Source organism: Lepidochelys olivacea (assembly GCF_965140295.1).
Source record: "Lepidochelys olivacea isolate rLepOli2 genome assembly, chromosome: 8".
Taxonomy (NCBI): Eukaryota; Metazoa; Chordata; order Testudines; family Cheloniidae; genus Lepidochelys; species Lepidochelys olivacea.
In genome coordinates this window covers 108,456,001-108,478,815 of record NC_140418.1, presented here as the reverse complement: position 1 = coordinate 108,478,815, position 22,815 = coordinate 108,456,001, and positions in this window count along the sequence as shown.

The following is a 22,815-nucleotide window of genomic DNA, read 5'->3' as shown; positions in this document are numbered from 1 at the left end:
GCCCCCGCCCCTGACCTCCTCCCACACCGCCCTGTCCCCCCCTTGCCCCGCGCTGGCCCCCGCCCCCCGCCGCTCCCCGCCGCTCCCTGCCGCAGGGCGGCCCCCGCGTGCTCAGGCAGCGCCCCTCACCGCCCGGGGCAGCGGGTCCCTCGCCCCTGCCCGGCTGTGCCAGGGCTGGGCAGAGCGGGGGCCCGGCCTGTCCGCCCCGGGGCCCGGCCTGTCCGCCCGGGAGGGCTGCGAGGGGCCCGGACGCGGCTGTTGGGACCCCTGAGCACGGCACAGGGGGACGGGGGTCTGCTTCTTCGTGCCGGGGCGGGGGCTGCTCTGGGGGCCCCAGGCCAGAGGAAGCAGGACGCCTCCAACCCCGACCCATCCAGTCCCTGTCAGACAGAGCCCAGCGCTGCCCAGGGGCTCCCGCCCACCCCCCGCTGCCCTGCCCTGCCCTGCCCTGACTCCCCCCAGGGAACCCCCTTCCTAGTCCCTGCCCCTGCTCCCCTCCTTCCCTCTGATCCCCAGTCCTGTGAGTGGGGGTCGCTGCTGGATTCCCGCGCGCCTTCCCCTTCCCCTTCCTCTTCCTCCTGCGCCCTTCACATCGCTGTGTCCAGGAGCCACTGTGTCCCCCCGGGCATCGCCCTGACCCCCCCGGGCATCGCCCTGACCTCCTCCCACACCGCCCTGACCCCCCCAGGCATCGCCCTGACCCCCCTGGGCATCGCCCTGTCCTCCTCCCACACCGCCCTGTCCCCCCCGCGCACCGCCCTGTCCCCCCCACGCACTGCCCTGACCTCCCCCCACACTGCCCTGTCCCCCCCATGCACCACCCTGTCCCCCCCGGGCATCGCCCTGACCTCCCCCCATATCGCCCTGTCCTCCTCCCACACCACCCTGTCCCCCCCATGCACCACCCTGACCCCCCCGGGCATCGCCCTGACCTCCCCCCACACCGCCCTGACCTCCCCCCACACCACCCTGTCCCCCCCATGCACCACCCTGACCCCCCGGGCATCGCCCTGACCTCCCCCCACACTGCCCTGTCCCCCCCGGGCATCGCCCTGACCTCCCCCCACACCGCCCTGTCCCCCCCACGCACCGCCCTGTCCCCCCCAGGCACAGCCCTGTCCCCCCCGCGCACTGTGGCTGACCTAATGGGACAGCTGCATCCCTACCCCTTGGCCGGGCTTATGGCTCATTAGGTCAGTTCTTGCTCTTGTCACTTATTGAGCCAGCGCCTGAAGCCTGCTGGGCAGTTTACAGAGTGAGCCTCGGCCTAGCCCCTGCCTGCAGGGCTCGCAGGCTCTTTTCCGCAGGCGTGAATGACACGTTGGGGGTTCTTAGTCATCACCCTTGTCTCTACCTTTCCAGGACACAGCACTGAGAGCTGGCTGTCAGCTCCAGCCAGGCTGTGCTCCCTGCACCCAGAGCCCCACCGCCGGTCTCTGCAGCCCCCTCCCCTCCAGATCCCTACACAACACCCACAGCTGCCCCACCCAGCACCTGCTGCTGCTCTGCTGATTTCTCTTTCTGCATGAGCTCAGCTGTGCCGATATCTGACTGAAGAGCCGGATCCTGTGGGTGCTGCGCTGATGCGATGTCCTGAGGTTGGGGGTTCCACGACCACCACTCCCAAGAGGAGAAGGCGGGTGGTGGTGGTCGGGGACTCTCTTCTCCGGGGGACTGAGTCATCTATCTGCCGCCCTGACCGGGAAAACCGAGAAGTCTGCTGCTTGCCGGGGGCTAAGATTCGTGATGTGACGGAGAGACTGCCGAGACTCATCAAGCCCTCGGATCGCTACCCCTTCCTGCTTCTCCACGTGGGCACCAATGATACTGCCAAGAATGACCTTGAGCGGATCACTGCGGACTACGTGGCTCTGGGAAGAAGGATAAAGGAGTTGGAGGCGCAAGTGGTGTTCTCGTCCATCCTCCCCGTGGAAGGAAAAGGCCTGGGTAGGGACCGTCAAATCGTGGAAGTCAACGAATGGCTACGCAGGTGGTGTCGGAGAGAAGGCTTTGGATTCTTTGACCATGGGATGGTGTTCCATGAAGGAGGAGTGCTGGGCAGAGACGGGCTCCATCTTACGAAGAGAGGGAAGAGCATCTTTGCCAGCAGGCTGGCTAAGCTAGTGAGGAGGGCTTTAAACTAGGTTCACCGGGGGAAGGAGACCAAAGCCCTGAGGTAAGTGGGAAAGCGGGATACCGGGAGGAAGCACAGGCAGGAATGTCTGTGAGGGGAAGGCTCCTGCCTCATACTGGGAATGAGGGGCAATCAACAGGTTATCTCAAGTGCTTATATACAAATGCACAAAGCCTTGGAAACAAGCAGGGAGAACTGGAGGTCCGGGTGATGTCAAGGAACTATGACGTGATCGGAATAACAGAGACTTGGTGGGATAACTCACATGACTGGAGTACTGTCATGGATGGTTATAAACTGTTCAGGAAGGACAGGCAGGGCAGAAAAGGTGGGGGAGTAGCACTGTATGTAAGGGAGCAGTATGACTGCTCAGAGCTCCGGTACGAAACTGTAGAAAAACCTGAGTGTCTCTGGATTAAGTTTAGAAGTGTGAGCAACAAGAGTGATGTAGAAGTGGGAGTCTGCTATAGACCACCGGACCAGGGGGATGAGCTAGATGAGGCTTTCTTCCGGCAGCTCACGAAAGCTACTAGATCGCATGCCCTGATTCTCATGGGTGACTTTAATTTTCCTGATATCTGCTGGGAGAGCAATACAGCGGTGCATAGACAATCCAGGAAGTTTTTGGAAAGCGTAGGGGACAATTTCCTGGCGCAAGTGCTAGAGGAGCCAACTAGGGGGGGCGCTTTTCTTGACCTGCTGCTCACAAACCGGGTAGAATTAGTGGGGGAAGCAAAAGTGGATGGGAATCTGGGAGGCAGTGACCATGAGTTGGTTGAGTTCAGGATCCTGACGCAGGGAAGAAAGGTAAGCAACAGGATACGGACCCTGGACTTCAGGAAAGCAGACTTCGACTACCTCAGGGAACGGATGGCCAGGATCCCCTGGGGGACTAACTTGAAGGGGAAAGGTATTTCAAGGAATCCCTGTTGAGGTTACAGGGACAAACCATCCCAATGAGTCGAAAGAATAGTAAATATGGCAGGCGACCAGCTTGGCTTAATGGTGAAATCCTAGCGGATCTTAAACATAAAAAAGAAGCTTACAAGAAGTGGAAGGTTGGACATATGACCAGGGAAGAGTATAAAAATATTGCTCGGGCATGTAGGAATGATATCAGGAGGGCCAAATCGCACCTGGAGCTGCAGCTAGCAAGAGATGTCAAGAGTAACAAGAAGGGTTTCTTCAGGTATGTTGGCAACAAGAAGAAAGCCAAGGAAAGTGTGGGCCCCTTACTGAATGAGGGAGGCAACCTAGTGACAGAGGATGTGGAAAAAGCTAATGTACTCAATGCTTTTTTTGCCTCTGTCTTCACGAACAAGGTCAGCTCCCAGACTGCTGCGCTGGGCATCACAAAATGGGGAAGAGATGGCCAGCCCTCTGTGGAGATAGAGGTGGTTAGGGACTATTTAGAAAAGCTGGACGTGCACAAGTCCATGGGGCCGGACGAGTTGCATCCGAGAGTGCTGAAGGAATTGGCGGCTGTGATTGCAGAGCCATTGGCCATTATCTTTGAAAACTCGTGGCGAACGGGGGAAGTCCCGGATGACTGGAAAAAGGCTAATGTAGTGCCCATCTTTAAAAAAGGGAAGAAGGAGGATCCTGGGAACTACAGGCCAGTCAGCCTCACCTCAGTCCCTGGAAAAATCATGGAGCAGGTCCTCAACGAATCAATCCTGAAGCACTTGCATGAGAGGAAAGTGATCAGGAACAGCCAGCATGGATTCACCAAGGGAAGGTCATGCCTGACTAATCTAATCGCCTTTTATGATGAGATTACTGGTTCTGTGGATGAAGGGAAAGCAGTGGATGTATTGTTTCTTGACTTTAGCAAAGCTTTTGACACGGTCTCCCACAGTATTCTTGTCAGCAAGTTAAGGAAGTATGGGCTGGATGAATGCACTATAAGGTGGGTAGAAAGTTGGCTAGATTGTCAGGCTCAACGGGTAGTGATCAATGGCTCCATGTCTAGTTGGCAGCCAGTATCAAGTGGAGTGCCCCAAGGGTCGGTCCTGGGGCCGGTTTTGTTCAGTATCTTCATAAATGATCTGGAGGATGGTGTGGATTGCACTCTCAGCAAATTTGCGGATGATACTAAACTGGGAGGAGTGGTAGATACGCTGGAGGGGAGGGATAGGATACAGAAGGACCTAGACAAATTGGAGGATTGGGCCAAAAGAAATCTGATGAGGTTCAATAAGGATAAGTGCAGGGTCCTGCACTTAGGACGGAAGAATCCAATGCACCGCTACAGACTAGGGACCGAATGGCTCGGCAGCAGTTCTGCGGAAAAGGACCTAGGGGTGACAGTGGACGAGAAGCTGGATATGAGTCAGCAGTGTGCCCTTGTTGCCAAGAAGGCCAATGGCATTTTGGGATGTATAAATAGGGGCATAGCGAGCAGATCGAGGGACGTGATCGTTCCCCTCTATTTGACATTGGTGAGGCCTCATCTGGAGTACTGTGTCCAGTTTTGGGCCCCACACTACAAGAAGGATGTGGATAAATTGGAGAGAGTCCAGTGAAGGGCAACAAAAATGATTAGGGGTCTAGAACACATGACTTATGAGGAGAGGCTGAGGGAGCTGGGATTGTTTAGCCTGCAGAAGAGAAGAATGAGGGGGGATTTGATAGCTGCTTTCAACTACCTGAAAGGGGGTTCCAAAGAGGATGGCTCTAGACTGTTCTCAATGGTAGCAGATGACAGAACGAGGAGTAATGGTCTCAAGTTGCAGTGGGGGAGGTTTAGATTGGATATTAGGAAAAACTTTTTCACTAAGAGGGTGGTGAAACACTGGAATGCGTTACCTAGGGAGGTGGTAGAATCTCCTTCCTTAGAGGATTTTAAGGTCAGGCTTGACAAAGCCCTGGCTGGGATGATTTAACTGGGAATTGGTCCTGCTTCGAGCAGGGGTTGGACTAGATGACCTTCTGGGGTCCCTTCCAACCCTGATATTCTATGATTCTATGATTCTATGGTGGGGACAGGCAGCCCAGACTTGCCTACCTTTATGATGCAATACAGGCATGGTACAGTATTAGTGTGGTGTGTTTTGGTTGGTTGTTTTTGTCTCTGCTGCTGCCTGATTGGTTACTTCTGGTTTCACGTGGCATCCGGTTGACCAGTCAGTCCATAACTCTGGTGTTCGCATCTTCTGCTGTATGGATTCTGCTGTATTGTTCTGTCTTGCCTGGGGCCTGGCTGCCGGCCCATCCCGGCCAGGGGGCTGGGCTAAAGGCAGCCAATTGCCCTGTCTCAAGGGGCCAGGGCCCTCGCTTTTTACTGACTTACCGTGCTAACCCTCTGTTGATCAGCTCTCAGCTGCTAGGGGCTGTCTGCGTAAGGGTTAATATTTGTGTGTCTCTCCTTCAGGCTGCGTTTCACATGTGGCTGTCCGGCTGCAAGAGTGTAGCTTTGTCTGGTGGTGGACGAACCTGCATAGCACTGTGTGTTCCAGCATTTTTGTTCCATGATTGTGTAATGAATGACCCTATTGCAAACGCAGGCATCAGGGGGCTGAATGACGTTGCTGTGGGACCCTTCTCTCCGAAGTCCCGGAGTGTTCTGAGAGAACTTCAGCAAGGTGGTACTGTAGCCACCAGCCCAGGGAATTGGATGACCTCCTGTATTTAGATTTTCAAAAAGCCTTTGTCCAAGTCCCTCACAAGAGACTCTTAAAGAAACTAAGAGGCCATGGGCAAAAGGTAGGATAGTGCCACAGATCACAGTCTGCCAAAGGGACAGGAAACAGGAGGAATAAATGATCAGTTTTCAGCCTGGCAGAAGGCTGACGTGAGGCTGTAGACTAGGACCAATGTTGTTACCGCCTCAGTGCTTAGCCAATGTTTGGGGCTTTTGGGATGGTTTCTATGAGGAGGAGCTACTGATGATGTAATCTGGTATTTCTTTGATGCAGTCCTGTTTATACATGTGAGCCGAATCAGGATGAGCTCCACCCTGACCTCTGGTGATGAGGTGTGGCAAGTTGTGGAAAAGAACTTCAGGGGCTGATCTCATTTGCATAGGCACACCCACCCCGCCTAGAATGAGGGCATAGCTGCCCAAATGGTCACTTCGGCTGCCATGGGATCCCCAGTGTCTCTGTTATTGGGGCAGGAAGAATAAATGGTTATTACCCTGATTATGGGAATCAAGGACAGTGGAACTGTACTTGGCCTTTTGTTATGATGGAGGGACTCGCCATCAACTAAGTAGCACTTGCTAGGCAAGGGACATGGGTTCCAAAACTCTGTGAATTGAGAGAGAGGCTGGAGACAGGTATTAGTACCTGGTGGTGTGGGTGCCTTTGTGAGGGCCTGAAACATCAATTGCACCTCTGTCTCTCCCCACCATGGAATGTCAGAGCTAATTTTGGGTCTATTAAGAGTCTAGCTTTAGGTACTGTGCTGAATTCACTTTGGCCTCATGGTACACCAGCACTAAGTAAGGCTCCCACTACTACAAGCTGAAATCACTAAAGAGCTAAAATCACTGAGCACTGTCAAGTAGTGGGGAGCCTGAAGATCTAGAGTGCAGCAGAGCGTTCGTGGATGGGCTGGTGGAGAAGTTCACAGGAAGGTGGGAGCTGCTTGTGTGACGTGGAGCAGAGTGGATCAGAGTGAAGCCCTGCAGAGCAGTCAGCTTCAGGTCACATAAGGTGCCCCTTACCTCTCCCCTTCCCCCCCCCAGCACATTTTTACCCAAACTGGGGAGTAACACTCTGCAGATGAGCTTTTGAACTCTGGGGCTGGACTTTTGGGGTTGTTGGACCTTTTTGGACTTTGGGTGATTTTTTGGATTGCTGGACTCAAGAGACGTTTGGGTTGTGGGACTCAAGAACCCGAGGGAAAGGACATGGCCCAATTTGCTGGGGTGGGTCTTTGCTCATGGTTTGGTCGATGAACCCTAGTTGTGGTGGTTTCCCAATTTAATGCTGATGTCGTTTACCTCATGTTATTAAAGAGTCTCTACTACACCGAGACACTGTGCTTGCGAGAGGAGTATTGCCTCTTTGAGGCGCCCAGGGGTTTGTGTAAGATTTTTCCCAGGTCACTGGGTGGGGGCTCGAGCCAGTTTTGCATTTGCTTTGATGAGCGGGAACCCCTGTGTACTGAACCCGGCCCTTGCTGCTATCAACTTGGCTTGGCAGAAAGGTTACATACACAAGGAATGTCCATAAAGTCTGATTTCCCCTGAACACAGCAGGCTAAATAGGAGACAGTTTTCTTCCTTACAATTCCAAGCCTCTTTCCAGTCAGCACTCTGCCCAAAAAGTTCTCTTTTTAGGCTCCCTCTCTCTCTCTCTCTCTCTCTCTCTCAAGTCCAGGATACATGTACATTTTTTGCTGTCCTTGGCTTTCTGCTTCTTTCTCTGGCTGCTTCAACTCGCACAGATACCCACACAGCTGCAATGAAATCCGCCTCCGGCCCCTGTGTTTGCATCCAGTCTAGTCTTTGGGCTCTGGTTTCACCTCCCACCAAACAAAGTCATTTAGTTGTTCCCTGATTTAGCTTGAATGGAAGGCAGCTAGCATGCCCAGTGGGGTTTGTGACTGCTCACAGATCAAAGACACAGTGCGGGGAGCCACCCAGCTACAAGCAGAACCACATTAATTAACAACCTGGAAAACAGGCTGAGCAAGTGGCTAAATTTGCCAATGACATAAAATAATTTAGTAAACGCTGAAAGGAACTTCAAAAGAACCAAATTCAGACAGGTGAACAGGTAACACGCTGGCAGCCAGGAATCGGTGTTGAGAAATGCAGCGTCTTATAACATGAGAACAAGGGGATAATTAAATTGAAAGATAACAAAACTAATCTGTCATAAATGGAAGCCAGGGGACACTGCTAGTCCTCACTATATGTATTCTAGATAAGAATCAGAAGCTAGGCATTATAGAAAATTGACAAAATAAGCAAAAGGCCACAAGGTGAAATCCATACCCAGCGGAGTTCAGGAAGTATGTGTAACCCTTCTGCCAGGTGGAGCGAGCAACAACCAGGGCCAGGTTCCATATGTAGGGGTTTCTTTCCATTGATGCAACACAGAACCAGCTCAAGCCCCTACCCAGTAACCTGGGACAATTACACACCACCCCAGGCGCCTCTGAGAGCCAATACTGCCCCTCTCGCAAGCACAGAGTCTGAGTGTAGAAAATAAATTTTTAATAAGAGGAGGGCAATAACGCTGAGTTAATTTGGGGAAAACCCTGCAAACAGGGTTCATAAACATAAACCATGAGTAAAAACCCACACCCAAGTAGGTTGGGCAGTGCCCTTTTCCCCTCAGGTTCTTAAGTCCAGCAACCCAAATGTCCCTTTCACTTGCCCGTTCCTTCTCTGCACTCCTTCAGGACCGTTGCTGTCCTTGGTCAGTGCAGACCCAGAGCTCAAAGATGCATATGCAGAGTCCACCTCCCACCCTGGGTGGGAGGACAAAGAGGCATCTTGCTCACTCCTCTGGCCGCTTGCTGGCCACCTGCTCACTGCTGTCACCGGGCCCCTTCACCAGCTGCCCTGCTGGCTGCTCATCCCACCTCTCTGCCGCCTCCCTGCTGGTCACTCATTCACCAGCTGACTGTCAGTCACTGTCTGCCTCTCTGCTGTGACCTCTGCACATCATTCTCTCCGTGATTTCAGCTCTCTTGCAGGCTGGACAGAAACTCACTCCTACCACAACTGATTTCAGCTCTGACTGAGCAACTAAAATAACAAAAGAGGCTCCTAATGAAGCCTATTTAGCTCTATTCTTTGAACAGTAGGAAAGAACAGGTTAAGCCAGTCTAGAGAGAATCCCTGGAGGAGTTGTACAGCCTCCTGACCAGAACTCCTATCCCCACCCCTCTTACTTTCACAGGGCTCTGGCATTTGAGCCCCTGGCTTAACCAGGCTCTTTCAACTGAGGGCGCCCCCCTCATTTGGGACAGGTTAAGCAAGTCCTGCTTTCCTGTATTCCTACAATAATTACAACATTGGTAACCATATTTCACTACCCCTGCATTCAGTACTAAGGTCATTTGTACCTGTCAAGGATGATTCTCCACTCTGGCACTTCTAGTGCAGAAGGTGGGGACCCACAAGAGTTCTAAAAATTAATACTGGTCACTTCAGGCTTGTATTAAACTCCCAAGGTTACAACTTCTCTCTCTGACCTTGCATGGGTAGATGCTGCCACCACCCAAATGCAAAACCCCTTGGAACCCAGGAAGGCGCACTTGGGAATTCCTTCCTGTGGGGTACTCTCAAGCCCTTTCACCCCCCTCCAAGGAGGAGCTCAGAAAGGAGAACAAAGAAATCAGCTGTTGCCACCAACTAGGTGCACAAACCTCTTAAGATACAAATCCAAATCCTGTTCTTAAAGGTAAATTTTATTTAAAACAAAAGAAAGAAAATACATCTGAAAACTCAGGCTATTGCTAGATTTTTAAAAGAGCAATTCCAAAAATTAAGCACCCAAAATAGTTTTCTGGGGGTTCAGTGTAAAGGTTACAAGCAACAAAAACATCTGGGGTTAACACAGAGGAATCCACAAGCCATAAGAAATAAACAAAATAAGCCTAATCATGTCTTTCTACACATTTTCTGATCTACTTACATATCTAGGTTTCCAAATAAGAAATTTCTAGGTATGAATCTGATTATTTTCGTACCTGGCCTTTAGCTTCTCACAGCATAACTGCTGCCCTGTTCCCCTCTTCCCGGAGAACAACAGCAGCCCCACAAAGCAGGAGTCTTGTTTCAATTTTTAAAAGTTCTAGCCATCCCATTGGCTCTTCTGGTCAGTGACAGTGCCGGAGGGGGCTCAGGGCTAGGACAGGGGGCTGGGGTGTGGGAGGGGGTGCGGACTCCAGCCGGGGGTGCAGGCTCTGGGGTGAGGCTGGGGATGAGAGGTTTGGGGTGCGAGAGGGGGCTCAAGGCAGGGTATGGGCTCTGGGAGGGAGTTCCTGGCCAAAGGGAGTTGTGGAGCCAGCGCTCGGGGAAGGGGCAGCATGCAGAGGAGCCTTCCTGGCTGCCCCTGGGCCTAGGAGCCAGAAGGACACGCCAGCTGCTTCCCAGGAGCCGCACAGAGATGGGCAGGGAACCTGCCAGCCCCACTGTCTGGACTTTTAATGGCCCGATCAGCACCAGGGTCTCTTTTCGACCGGGCATTCTGGTCAAAAACTGGACACCTGGCAACCCTAGCATCAATATTGGCAATTTTCCCATTTCCATCCAGCAAGGTCATGGGTCTGTTCCTCATCACAGGGTGGAACTGGCCCTTTAAGAGCCCCAGATGGGCTACAAGAGAAGGCAGCTGAGCCCTTGGGGCACAGCAGCCAGGAGAGCGGACCAGGGGCTCTCCCTCCCTGGGAATAGAGACCGACCAGGCAAGCTGGGGCAGCAGGAAGTCCCCTGGGAGGAGAGGCCCTGGGAACCTACTAGGGGAGGGTTTCCCGGACACAGCCTGTTTTGAGCCCCCGGCCTCTGTCTGGCCAGATTTGTCAAATAACAGGCAAGGTCCTGGACTTTGGCGGAGCAGATGCTGCAGCTGAGAAAGTGCCCCGATTGGTCTGCTTCCTGATTGGTTTCTCCCTGTATCCATATCTGATTGGTCCCTCACAGCTGCCAGATCCCTCCCACCCAACCAGGCCCCAGCTCCCAGCCCTGGGGAGGGTGGTCCCACAGGGAGGTGTTGATGGATGGGCTGGCACTGGGTCTGTGGCGGCCACAACGACAGGGTGCAACGCTGCCCCCCGTCCAGTGAGTATCCTCACCGCAGTACCCCTCCAGCACTCCCCAGTACCCCCCCCGGTACACACGCACCCCTCCAGCACACCCTCAATACCCCCCGGTACACACGAACCCCTCCAGCACTCCCCAATACCCCCCGGTACACACGCACCCCTCCAGCACTCCCCAATACCCCCCCGTGCACACGCACCCCTCCAGCACACCCTCAATACCCCCCAGTACACACGCACCCCTCCAGCACTCCCCAATACCCCCCCAGTACACACGCACCCCTCCAGCACCCCCCAATACCCCCCCAGTACATGCACGCCCCCAACTGTACCCCCAGTACACACGCACCCCTCCAGCACACCCTCAATACCCCCCAGTACACACGCACCCCTCCAGCACTCCCCAATACCCCCCCAGTACACACGCACCCCTCCAGCACACCCTCAATACCCCCCGGTACACACGCACCCCTCCAGCACTCCCCAATACCCCCCCAGTACACACGCACCCCTCCAGCACTCCCCAATACCCCCCCAGTACACACGCACCCCTCCAGCACACCCTCAATACCCCCCGGTACACACGAACCCCTCCAGCACTCCCCAATACCCCCCGGTACACACGCACCCCTCCAGCACTCCCCAATACCCCCCCGTGCACACGCACCCCTCCAGCACACCCTCAATACCCCCCAGTACACACGCACCCCTCCAGCACTCCCCAATACCCCCCCAGTACACACGCACCCCTCCAGCACCCCCCAATACCCCCCCAGTACATGCACGCCCCCAACTGTACCCCCAGTACACACGCACCCCTCCAGCACACCCTCAATACCCCCCAGTACACACGCACCCCTCCAGCACTCCCCAATACCCCCCCAGTACACACGCACCCCTCCAGCACACCCTCAATACCCCCCGGTACACACGCACCCCTCCAGCACTCCCCAATACCCCCCCAGTACACACGCACCCCTCCAGCACCCCCCAATACCCCCCCAGTACACACGCACCCCTCCAGCACTCCCCAATACCCCCCGGTACACACGCACCCCTCCAGCACTCCCCAATACCCCCCCGTGCACACGCACCCCTCCAGCACACCCTCAATACCCCCCAGTACACACGCACCCCTCCAGCACTCCCCAATACCCCCCCAGTACACACGCACCCCTCCAGCACACCCTCAATACCCCCCGGTACACACGCACCCCTCCAGCACTCCCCAATACCCCCCCAGTACACACGCACCCCTCCAGCACTCCCCAATACCCCCCCAGTACACACGCACCCCTCCAGCACCCCCCAATACCCCCCCAGTACACACGCACCCCTCCAGCACTCCCCAATACCCCCCCAGTACACACGAACCCCTCCAGCACTCCCCAATACCCCCCGGTACACACGCACCCCTCCAGCACTCCCCAATACCCCCCCGTGCACACGCACCCCTCCAGCACACCCTCAATACCCCCCAGTACACACGCACCCCTCCAGCACTCCCCAATACCCCCCCAGTACACACGCACCCCTCCAGCACCCCCCAATACCCCCCCAGTACATGCACGCCCCCAACTGTACCCCCAGTACACACGCACCCCTCCAGCACACCCTCAATACCCCCCAGTACACACGCACCCCTCCAGCACTCCCCAATACCCCCCCAGTACACACGCACCCCTCCAGCACACCCTCAATACCCCCCGGTACACACGCACCCCTCCAGCACTCCCCAATACCCCCCCAGTACACACGCACCCCTCCAGCACTCCCCAATACCCCCCCAGTACACACGCACCCCTCCAGCACCCCCAACTGTACCCCCTCCTCCAGCTTCCCCCTCCAGGAAGTGTCCTCTTTTGGGGAACCTGAAGCATGGTAACCCTATGCTAGGGGAAAAGAGTCTCTGGGGAGAGAGCCCTGGAAGGTCACGCTCAGAGCAGGGGCGAATCCTGCAGCAGACATCGTGGTTGAGACACACAATCCCCTGGGAACTGTAGCTGTGGGTGGGCGGAGGGGCTGCGCTCATGGAGCTTTCACCTGTGTCTGAAAACTAAAACCGTCTAGAAATGGGGCTGGGTGTGGCAGTGAGTCGCTCCTGGGCTGGTCTCAAGCCAGCTCCTTTCCTTCCTCCTAATGTATTAAACGTGTGGAAGCAGGGTCTGCCGAATGCTTCCCTGACAGCTAGCTGGGAGGGGAAGAGACTCTGGGTTTGCTCCTGCTCTGTTTACATATTCGTCATTTACAGCTGTGTCAAAGGATCAACTTTGGCTGGTGTTGGGTACAGTGACAAATGAAGCGCGGGTCGGGGGAGCTCGCTTTTATGGGCAGCCAGCCAGTTAGATATAAAGTCCCTCTTGGTGGCTGTTCTCTGCTTGTTTTACCTGTAAAGGGTTAAAAAGAAGTCTCCCTGCATAGGTAAAAGAAAGGGAGCGGGCAGGGACCACGTCTTTACATTACAGCGACATAAAGCAGGGAATAACCACTGCTAGGAGAAGCCGAAGAAATGCAGACAAGCAGCCACCTGCTGCTGATTCCCACTGAGGCCTCCCCGTGGTGAGAGGTGCAAGGCTAAGGCTCTCCCCATCACAGCCAACATGGGAGGCTTGACGGGGAGAGCTGGCGATTGGGGTGCATGAAACACTGGCCCTGGGAGGAGAGATCCAGGAGGGCAGGGGACAGAGCGACAGACAGGGGCCCCATATCAGAGACCTTTTCCTCAGACTCTTGGAACCATCAGAGATGCTTTATCAGGGAGTGGAGGAAACGCTGTGCCCGGCCCCAGGGAAAGGAGAGGGACAGTCCTGGGCTATGGAGCCGCCTGCTGCCACGTCCGAATGGGCCCAGAGATCCGCAGCACAGCACGCAGCACTGGCCTGGGCAGGCCGCGCCCTCGACACAGAGCGCAGGACTCTGACCCCGCGGCTCTGACCGCGCTATGCTTTGGCCAGTTTGCCGTGAACTGACGCAGTCTCTGTGCAGCTCTGGTATCCTTGTGGGTGTGAATGTATGTGCTGGAGCTGGATTAAGGCACAGGCACAATGGCTCCATGCCCTCGGCCCGGCACCGGGAGTCATGTGACCATGAAAGAATGTCAGCTTTGAGTTAAACTGGATTGCTTCTGGCCCTTATGCCTGTGAAGAAAAACTTGAGAATGTGCCCCAAGTGTAACCAATGCAGCAACGTCTGCCTGAGTCTGCAGAGAGCCTGACCCCATTGTTTGGAAAAGGGAACTGTTCTGAGTGAGACCGACACAGTGATGCTTCCTGTATCTGCAGAGAGCCTGATCCCATTGCTTGGAGAGCAGCTATTTACCCTGCAACTCACTGGGGTTTTATGTAAAACCCACTGTTGGGGCAGGGGGGAGGCTCATTGTCACCCCATCATAGCTCAGCAGGGCTCCCCAGGATCCTGTGTTTGGGTGGGTGGGAGCAGTGTCCTCCCTCCTGCTGGACAGGCCCAGCCCGCGTAAAGCCAGGGAGCAGTGCAGAGGCGGGTGGGTGCCAGCTGAGCAAACGGCCCTTGTATGGATGGCTCCTTCCAGTAACACCCCAAGCACGGCAGATCCATGGCAAAGGGGCAGGGCCTCGGGAGGTGCTGGAACTGGGGGTGCTGCAGCACTCCCTGACTTACAGCTGTTTCCGTTATGTCCAGGGTTCATTGTTTGGTTCAGTGGTTCTCGGCACCCTCACAATACAAATTGTTCCAGCCCCTCTGGCCCCTGCAGGGGCTGGGCACTGTGGCAGGCTGCTGCACTTACTGCAGGATGGGATTAGCTGCGCATGGCCAATGCCCCGTCCTGCTTTGCGCCTTCTCGCAGTCTGCAGCTCCTCTCTTGCTCCAGGGGCGGCTGCTGCTGCTTCTTCAAGGCTCAGCCCCCCTGGCCTGGTCAGTCCCCCACTCCCAGACTGTAAGCTCTTTGGGGCAGGAACCAGGATTTTCTGTGCAGCTCTGTCGGTGGTCACCTAAGCAGACCAGCAAATATGGGCTGCTCCTGGCCTGCTTTCCCCCAAGTCAGGGGAGAGGTTGTTTAGAGTCTGCTCACAGATTCCTAGATTATAAAGCCAGAAGAGACCTTTGTGATTATCTAGTCCGACCTCCTGTACAGCCATTCCCAGTCTGCATTTGTCCAGTTTCCAGCCTTTGGATCGTGTTAGACCTTCCTCTGCTAGATGCTCTGTTGCCCAGGTGGGTATTTACAGGCTGATCAGGTCACCCCTTAATCGTCTCTTTGTGAAACTCCACCAGTTGAACTCCTGGAGTCTCTCACTAGAATAAGGCAGATTTTCCAACCCTTTCATCATTCTCATGGCGATTTTCTGACCCCTCTCCAATTTATCCACATCCTCCATGAATTGTGGGCACCAGAACAGACACACCAGTGACAAATCCAGAGGTAAAACAACCTCTCTGCTCCTATCTGAGATGCCCTTGTTTATGACTCCCAGAATCCCTTTAGCTTTTTCGGACACAGCGTCGCGCTGGGAGCTCATGTTCAGCTGATTTTCCACCGTGACCCTATTTATTTTTCAGAATCTCGGCTTCCCAGGATAGAGTCCCACAGCCTGTAGGTTTGGCCTGCATTCTTTGTTCCTAGCTGCTTGACTTTACATTTAGCCATGTAACCCCTCACCTGGCATTGGCCGCTGTCGGCAGACGGGAGACTGAGCTAGAGGGACCCCTGCTCTGACCCAGTGTGGCCATTCTGATGTTCTTACGTGTTGGCGGCAGCAACAAGGGCTGGTTTCAATCTCTAGGGGTTTCTCTTAAAACTACAAGAGAAAATTGGGTCAAGCCCCCACCAGAAACTTGGGAAAACTAAATACCTCTGGGCCTGTCTCTAACAGACCACTTGTACTAAAGGGAACGCAAACAATGAATCCCCCCGCCTCCCATAGAAGCCCTAGGGTCAGCGGCTTGGGGGAAGGCGGGCCTTCGGGGAGCAGGCCCTCAGTAACAGAGTGAGGAGTTCTCCAGAGCCCAGGCATGGAGTGAAGAGCCTGCAGAGAACTGACTCTGGGAAGGATAGAGTTTTTGCTCCTTTGAGTTGGGACACTATTACCCTGGAAGGGGCGGACTAAGTTGTGACTTAGCTACTACACCACGCCTGGCCACAAAGGCCACCCTAGGGGAGAGCAAACACCTTCACACCCCTACATCCAAGACAGGTGCATTTTAACCCAGCATTGCCAACAGTGATCCCACAGGCACAGTAGATACCACCCGAGCAAATGAGCTCTTCTCACAAGGACCCTTCCTCTGGTTCACCACTAGTCAGTGCAGAGGGCTCCCTTGCTCGAGAACCCCAACCACTGACTTACAGTCATATTAAAACTCAGTGTTTGCTTGCCCCCTGCTTTCCAACTGATCCAAACTGCTCTGGGTCAGTGACCTGTCCTGGTCGCTATTTATTACCCTGCCATTTTGGGGGTCAGCTGCAAACCTTGAATGATGATTTTATGTTTTCATCCAGGTCATTTAAAAAAATGTCAACTAGCCCAGGGCCAAGAACTGGTCCCTGCAGGATTCCCCTGGATGCACACCCGCTTGATGATGGTTGCACATTTACAATTACTTTGAGACCTATCCGTTAGCCAGTTTTTAATCCATTGAATGTGTGCCACGTTTATTTTGTATCTTACTCAAAATGTCTTGTGATACCAAGTCAAACACCTTACAGCAGTCCAAGGATATTACATCAACACTGTTACCTGCATCCACCAAATACGTAATCTTATCAAATAAAGACGTCAAGTCAGTTCAAAAGGCAGGCCTGGGAACTTAAATCCATAACTCTCCTAGACACCAAAAACCATGGACTTAACAGGGACCCTGGTTTTATGGTTCATTACGACGATTTGTAACAATCCACAGCTGCCTGCTACACTTAAAAGCCAGGTTCAAAGCCTTTATGCAGAACCTTCTAACCCCAGTTACCACCTTCCTTTCAAGTGATTGCCTCTCACCTGTGTCACCCCTTCTGCTTAACAGTCTGTCCCAGCCTGCATTCAGCTCAGACACTCTGCATCCTTCCCCAGACCCGAGGAATTGCTCTGTGTAGCGCAATAGCTTCTCCCTTCCTTCTACCAACAGAAGCCAGTCCAATAAAAAATATGATCTCACCCACCTTGTCTCTCTCATAGCCTGGGACAGCCACAGCAACACTGCAGACATCAAGTCAGTTTGACGAGATCTAGTTTCCAAAACCCATCCATTCCCCTCCCTTAATTCTTTATTCCGTTTGATGAGGATGACCGTTGTATTCAAATGTTTGGTGCGCACCCCTTGGCAGAAAGACTAAGGAGGCAGAGTCTGGCCTTAGGACCAAAGCCCCCTGTCTTGGCGGTACTTACCAGCCCAAAAGCTTGGAAGACCAAGATATCTGGAAGCCACTACGGCTGCAGGAGTTGCCAGAGGGCAGAGCTGAATTGGATTGGTGACTGGCTGACACTTTCTCTGCAGTGGATTTAGTTCTGGGTTTTCTCCCCTAGCCTTTGCTCAGCCAGGAGCTAGCTCCAGGCAGCAGTACCAGATGCAATGGCTCATTTGTGGATATTGGTTTTCAGCCCAATGAGTATCACTGGGCATAACCCGCACCATTCAGTGTTGGGTTTTGTCGATGAGCACCTGAACTCTGGGGCCAGGGGCATGCCGTACAGGCCTGGCCTGACCTCAGAATCTCTATTAAGCGACTCTGTATCAGCCATTCCATTATTTTGCTTTGGGATCAACATCCAGCTGGGAGACCAATAATCACCTGGGTCACCCCATTGACCCTTCTTAAATATCGGCACAATGTGAGCTTTCTTCCAGTCATCTGGAACTTCCCCAGGGCTCCACAACTTACTGTGAATCAACCGTCCAGCAAGCTCCTCGCCCAGGCCGTGTTGGACAAATCTCAGATTCCAGTTCCCTGGCCCTTCTGATTTAACCGTGTCCCACTGTTTAACATCCTCCTGAGACACCAGTGGACTGGGAAGAGCCATGATCATCATCAGATGACAGAATTACCTCATCTGTCCCCCCAGTACAGAACAGCAATCACTGTTGAACACCTCTGCCCTTCTGCATCAAGTAGGGTTGCCAATTTTCTGATCACAGAAGACCGAACACCCTTGTCCCTCCCCTTCCCTGAGGCCTGGCCCCTTCCCTAAGGCCCCATCCCCGCTCACGCCATCCCCCCTCCCTCTGTCACTTGCTCTCCCCCACCCTCACTCACTTTTACTGGGCTGGGACAGGGGATTGGGGTGCAGGAGGGGGTGTGGGCTCTGGGATGGGGCCAGAAATGAGGGGGTTCAGGTTGTGGAAGGAGGCTCCAGGCTGGGGCAGGGGATTCGGGTATGAGAGGGGCTCTGAGCTAGTGCTGAGAGGTTCAGAGTCCTAAGGAGCTTGTAGCTGAGTTCTGCACATATTGGCGGCTTGCTGCTGGTTTGCCATGCCGAGAGTGACTTGGCTTTTGTCCCACTGGCCAGGGGGTTAGAGCTGTTACCCTGAGGATCCAGATTCCCAGGCCAGAAAAGTCCACTGTGATCAACTAGTCTGACCTCCTGTGTAACACAGGCCGAAACCTGTGTCACGGAGTGTGGGGGAGTCCAGGCCCTGCACCCCTCTTCCTGGGATTCACTGAGACTCTCAGCCAGCCAGTAAAACAGAAGGTTTATTGGACAACAGGAACACAGTCCAAAACAGAGCTTGTGGGTACCCCCAGGACCCCTCAGTCAAGTCCTTCTGGGGGAGCAGGGAGCTTAGACCCCAGGCCTGGGGTTCCCTGTGTTCCTCCACCCAGCCCCAAACTGAAACTAAACCCCCCCCAGCAGGCTCCCTCCTGCAGCCTCCGTCCACATTCTGGGGCAGAGGTGTCACCTCCCCCTCCCCCTCCTGGCTCAGGTGACAGGCTCTCAGGTCTCCCATCCCCAGGGCACATTCCCAGGTCAACACTCCCCCCTCCCTGCTGCGTCACATCCTCACATCTCTCCCCCCTTCGAGACTGAACTGAGCGGGGTCACGCTGACCAGTGACCTGGGGAAGTTCGGGCCCCCTCTCCGGGACAGCGCGTCCGCTATCAGGTTGGCACTTCCCTTCATGTGGACCACGTCCATGTCGTAATCCTGCAGGGGCAGGCTCCACCTCAGGAGCTTGGCGTTGGCTCCTTTCATCTGGTGCAGCCAGGTCAGGGGAGAGTGGTCGGTGTACACGGTGAAGTGCCGCCCAAAGAGATAGGGCTCTAGTTTCTTGAGGGACCACACCATGGCCAGGCACTCCTTCTCGATGGCCGCGTAGTGTTGCTCCCGGGGTAGCAACTTCTTGCTCAGGTACACGATGGGGTGTCTCTCCCCCTTTTCATCCTCCTGCCTTAACACCGCACCCAGCCCCGTGTCTGAGGCGTCGGTGAACACCATAAAGGGCTTGTCAAAGTCTGGGTTTGCCAGAACTGGGCCACTGACCAGAGCCTCCTTCAGCGCCCGGAAAGCCTCCTGGCACTGCTCGGTCCAGACCACCTTGTCTGGCTTCCCCTTCTTGCATAGCTCAGTGATGGGGGTGGCTATGGCGCTAAAGTGGGGCACAAATCTTCGGTAGTATCCTGCCATCCCAATAAAGGCTTGGACCTGCTTTTTGGTGTGGGGAGCGGGCCAGTCTCTGATCACCTCCACCTTAGCTGGTTCTGGCTTTAGGTGGCCACTCCCCACCCGATGGCCCAGGTAAAATACTTCAGCCATCCCCACCTTGCACTTCTCCGCTTTTACAGTCAGCCCAGCCCCCTGGAGTTGGTCCAGCACTTGTCTAACCTGGGACTCGTGGTCCTCCCAGGTCTGGCTAAAGACACAGATGTCATCAATATACGCCACGGCAAAACTCTCCATCCCCCTCAGGAGCTGGTCCACCAGGCGCTGGAAGGTGGCCGGCGCTCCCTTGAGGCCGAAAGGCAGGGTCAGGAACTCAGAGCCCCAGCGAGGTGATAAAGGCCGATTTCAGCCGGGCATCTGCATCCAGCGGCACTTGCCAGTAGCCCTTTGTAAGGTCCATGGTGGTAAGGTACCGAGCTCCTTCCAGCTTGTCTAGGAGCTCGTCCGGCCTGGGCATGGGGTAGGCATCAGATACAGTGATGGCATTGAGCTTCCGATAGTCCACACAGAACCGGACCGACCCATCCTTTTTGGGGACCAGCACCACCGGCGAGGCCCAAGGGCTGGCCGATGGTTGGATCACCCCCAAAGCCAGCATGTCCCGGACCTCTCTTTCCAGGTCCTGAGCAGTTTTCCCTGTGACTCGGAAGGGGGAGCATCTTATCGGCGGGTGCGACCCAGTCTGCACCCGGTGGACAGTCAGATTAGTGCGTCCAGGCTGGTTGGAAAACAGCTGTCGGTACGGATGCAGCACCCCCCTGACCTCAGCTTGCTGGGCAGGGGTTAGCTGATCCGAGAGGGGAATTGTTTCCAGCGGGGAACCAGCTCTGGTCCCAGGGAATAGATCTACTAAAGGGTCATCTCCCTGCTCTTCCCACTGTCCACACACGGCCAACACCACATTCCCCCTGGCATAATATGGCTTCATCATATTCACATGGTACACCCGGCGGTGGTGCACCCGGTTCGACAGCTCCACCACATAGTTTACCTCATTGAGCTGCTTGACGACCTTGATAGGGCCCTCCCAGGTGGCCTGTAGTTTGTTCTTTCTCACTGGGATAAGAACCATCACCTGATCCCCGGTGGCGTAGGCACGGGCCCGTGCCGTGCGGTCATACCAGACCTTCTGCTTCCTCTGGGCTCTGGCCAGATTCTCCCTGGCCAGGCCCATGAGTTCAGCCAGTCTCTCTCGGAAGATCAGGACATACTCCACCACTGACTCTCCATCGGGAGTGGCCTTCCCCTCCCACTCATCTCTCATCAGGTCCAGGGGACCCCTCACCCTCATTCCATATAACAGTTCGAAAGGCGAAAATCCGGTCGACTCCTGGGGCACCTCCCTGTACGCGAACAGCAGGTGAGGTAAGTACTTGTCCCAGTCCTGCGGGTGCTGGTTCATAAAGGTTCTCAGCATCATCTTTAGCGTCCCGTTAAACCTCTCCACCAGCCCGTTGGACTGGGGGTGATAAGCTGAGGCCCAGTCGTGCCGGACCCCACATTTCTCCCACAAGCACCGGAGCAGGGCCGACATGAAGTTGGAGCCTTGGTCTGTCAAGACTTCCTTGGGGAACCCCACTCGGCTGAAAATGGTCAGGAGCGCATCGGCCACGGTGTCGGCTTCAATGGAAGCTAAGGGCACTGCCTCGGGGTAGCAGGTGGCAAAATCTACCACCCGCAGAATGTATTTCTTCCCCGACCGGGTCGTCCTGCTGAGAGGCCCCACGATGTCCATGGCCACCTTCTGGAAAGGCTCCTCTATGATGGGCAAAGGTCCCAAAGCCGCTTTCCCCTTGTCCTGGGCCTTCCCCACCCTCTGACAGGGGTCACAGGATTGGCAATACTGCCGGACCGTGGTAAAGACCCCGGGCCAGTAAAAGTTCTGTAGCAACCTCTGCCGGGTGCTCTGGATTCCCTGGTACCCTGCGAGGGGGATGTCATGGGCCAGGTACAGGAGCCTGCGGCGATACTTCTGGGGGACCCCCAGCTGCCTCCTGATCCCACAGGACTCCACTTCCCTTGTGGGAGCCCATTCTCGGTACAGGAACCCCTTCTCCCACAGGAACCTCTCCTGGCAGCCTCTCCTCATGGTCCGTACCACACCGAGGTCGGCCAGGTCCCTGAGCTTCCGCAAGGAGGGATCTTTCCTCAACTCGGCCTGGAACTCAGCAGCTGGGGAAGGGATGGGGCCCGGTTCCCCCTCAGTGGCCAGGTCTGAGGCCTCAGCGTCTCTGAGCCGTGCCCCTCAGTGCTCCCTCCCCACCAGGGTAGGGTCCTGCACCTCCGGTGTGGTACCCACCCCAAGGTCAGGGTGCAGTGCCCCTTGCCGGCTCTGGCTACGCGTCACAACCAGGGCGGTCTGGGGCTTGCTTGGCCAGTCCTCTAGGTCTCCCCCCATCAAAACTTCAGTGGGCAAATGGTGGTGTACCCCCACATCCTTGGGGTCCTCCTTGGCCCCCCATTTCAGGTGTACCCTTGCCACGGGCACCTTAAATGGGGTCCCGCCCACCCCTGTCAGGGTCAGGTAGGTGTTGGGCACCACCTGATCTGGGGCCACCACCTCGGGCCGGGCCAGCGTCACCTCCGTGCCTGTATCCCAGTATCCATTGACCTTCCTCCCATCCACCTCCAGGGGAACAAGGCACTCTCTCCGGAGGGACAGCCCCACGCCCACCCTGTAAACTGAGCACCCTGAGTCCAGAGCCTCCAGCCCTCTGGCGGAGCTGGCCTGGGGTACTCTTCCCTCCGGGGCAGGTGGTAAACTGGTAGGCCCCCTTGCCTGGGTCATCTGCCCCTCGTCCAGCTGGGTCCCTACCCAGTTAACCCTGGGTAGGTTGGGTCTGCTCAGTTTGTCCCTGAGCCCGGGGCACTGGGTCCGTACGTGGCCTCTCTGGCCACAGTGATAGCAGTTCAGGTCACGTTGGTCCCCTCGAGCAGGTCGGAGGGGCCCGATGCCAGGCGTTCCCCTTTGGAGGGGGTTCTCCCTATTTCTCCGCTGGGAGGCCCCATGGTGACTCTCTCTCTGCATCGGGGGGGGCCTGTTCTTCTGGGACTCCTCCCGGCTACCCCCTGAACGACTGTTCACAAACTCGTCGGCCAGCTGCCCTGCGTGCTGGGGGTTCTCGAGCTTTTTGTCCACCAGCCACAGCCTCAGGTCGGAAGGGCACTGTTCATACAGTTGCTCCAGTATGATTAGGTCAAGCAGGTCCTCTTTAGCTCGGGCCCCAGCTGCCCACTTGCGGGCATATCCCTGCATCCGGTTGGCCAGTTGTAGGTAGGTGACCTCAGGCGTTTTACGCTGACTCCGGAACCTTCTCCGGTACATCTCGG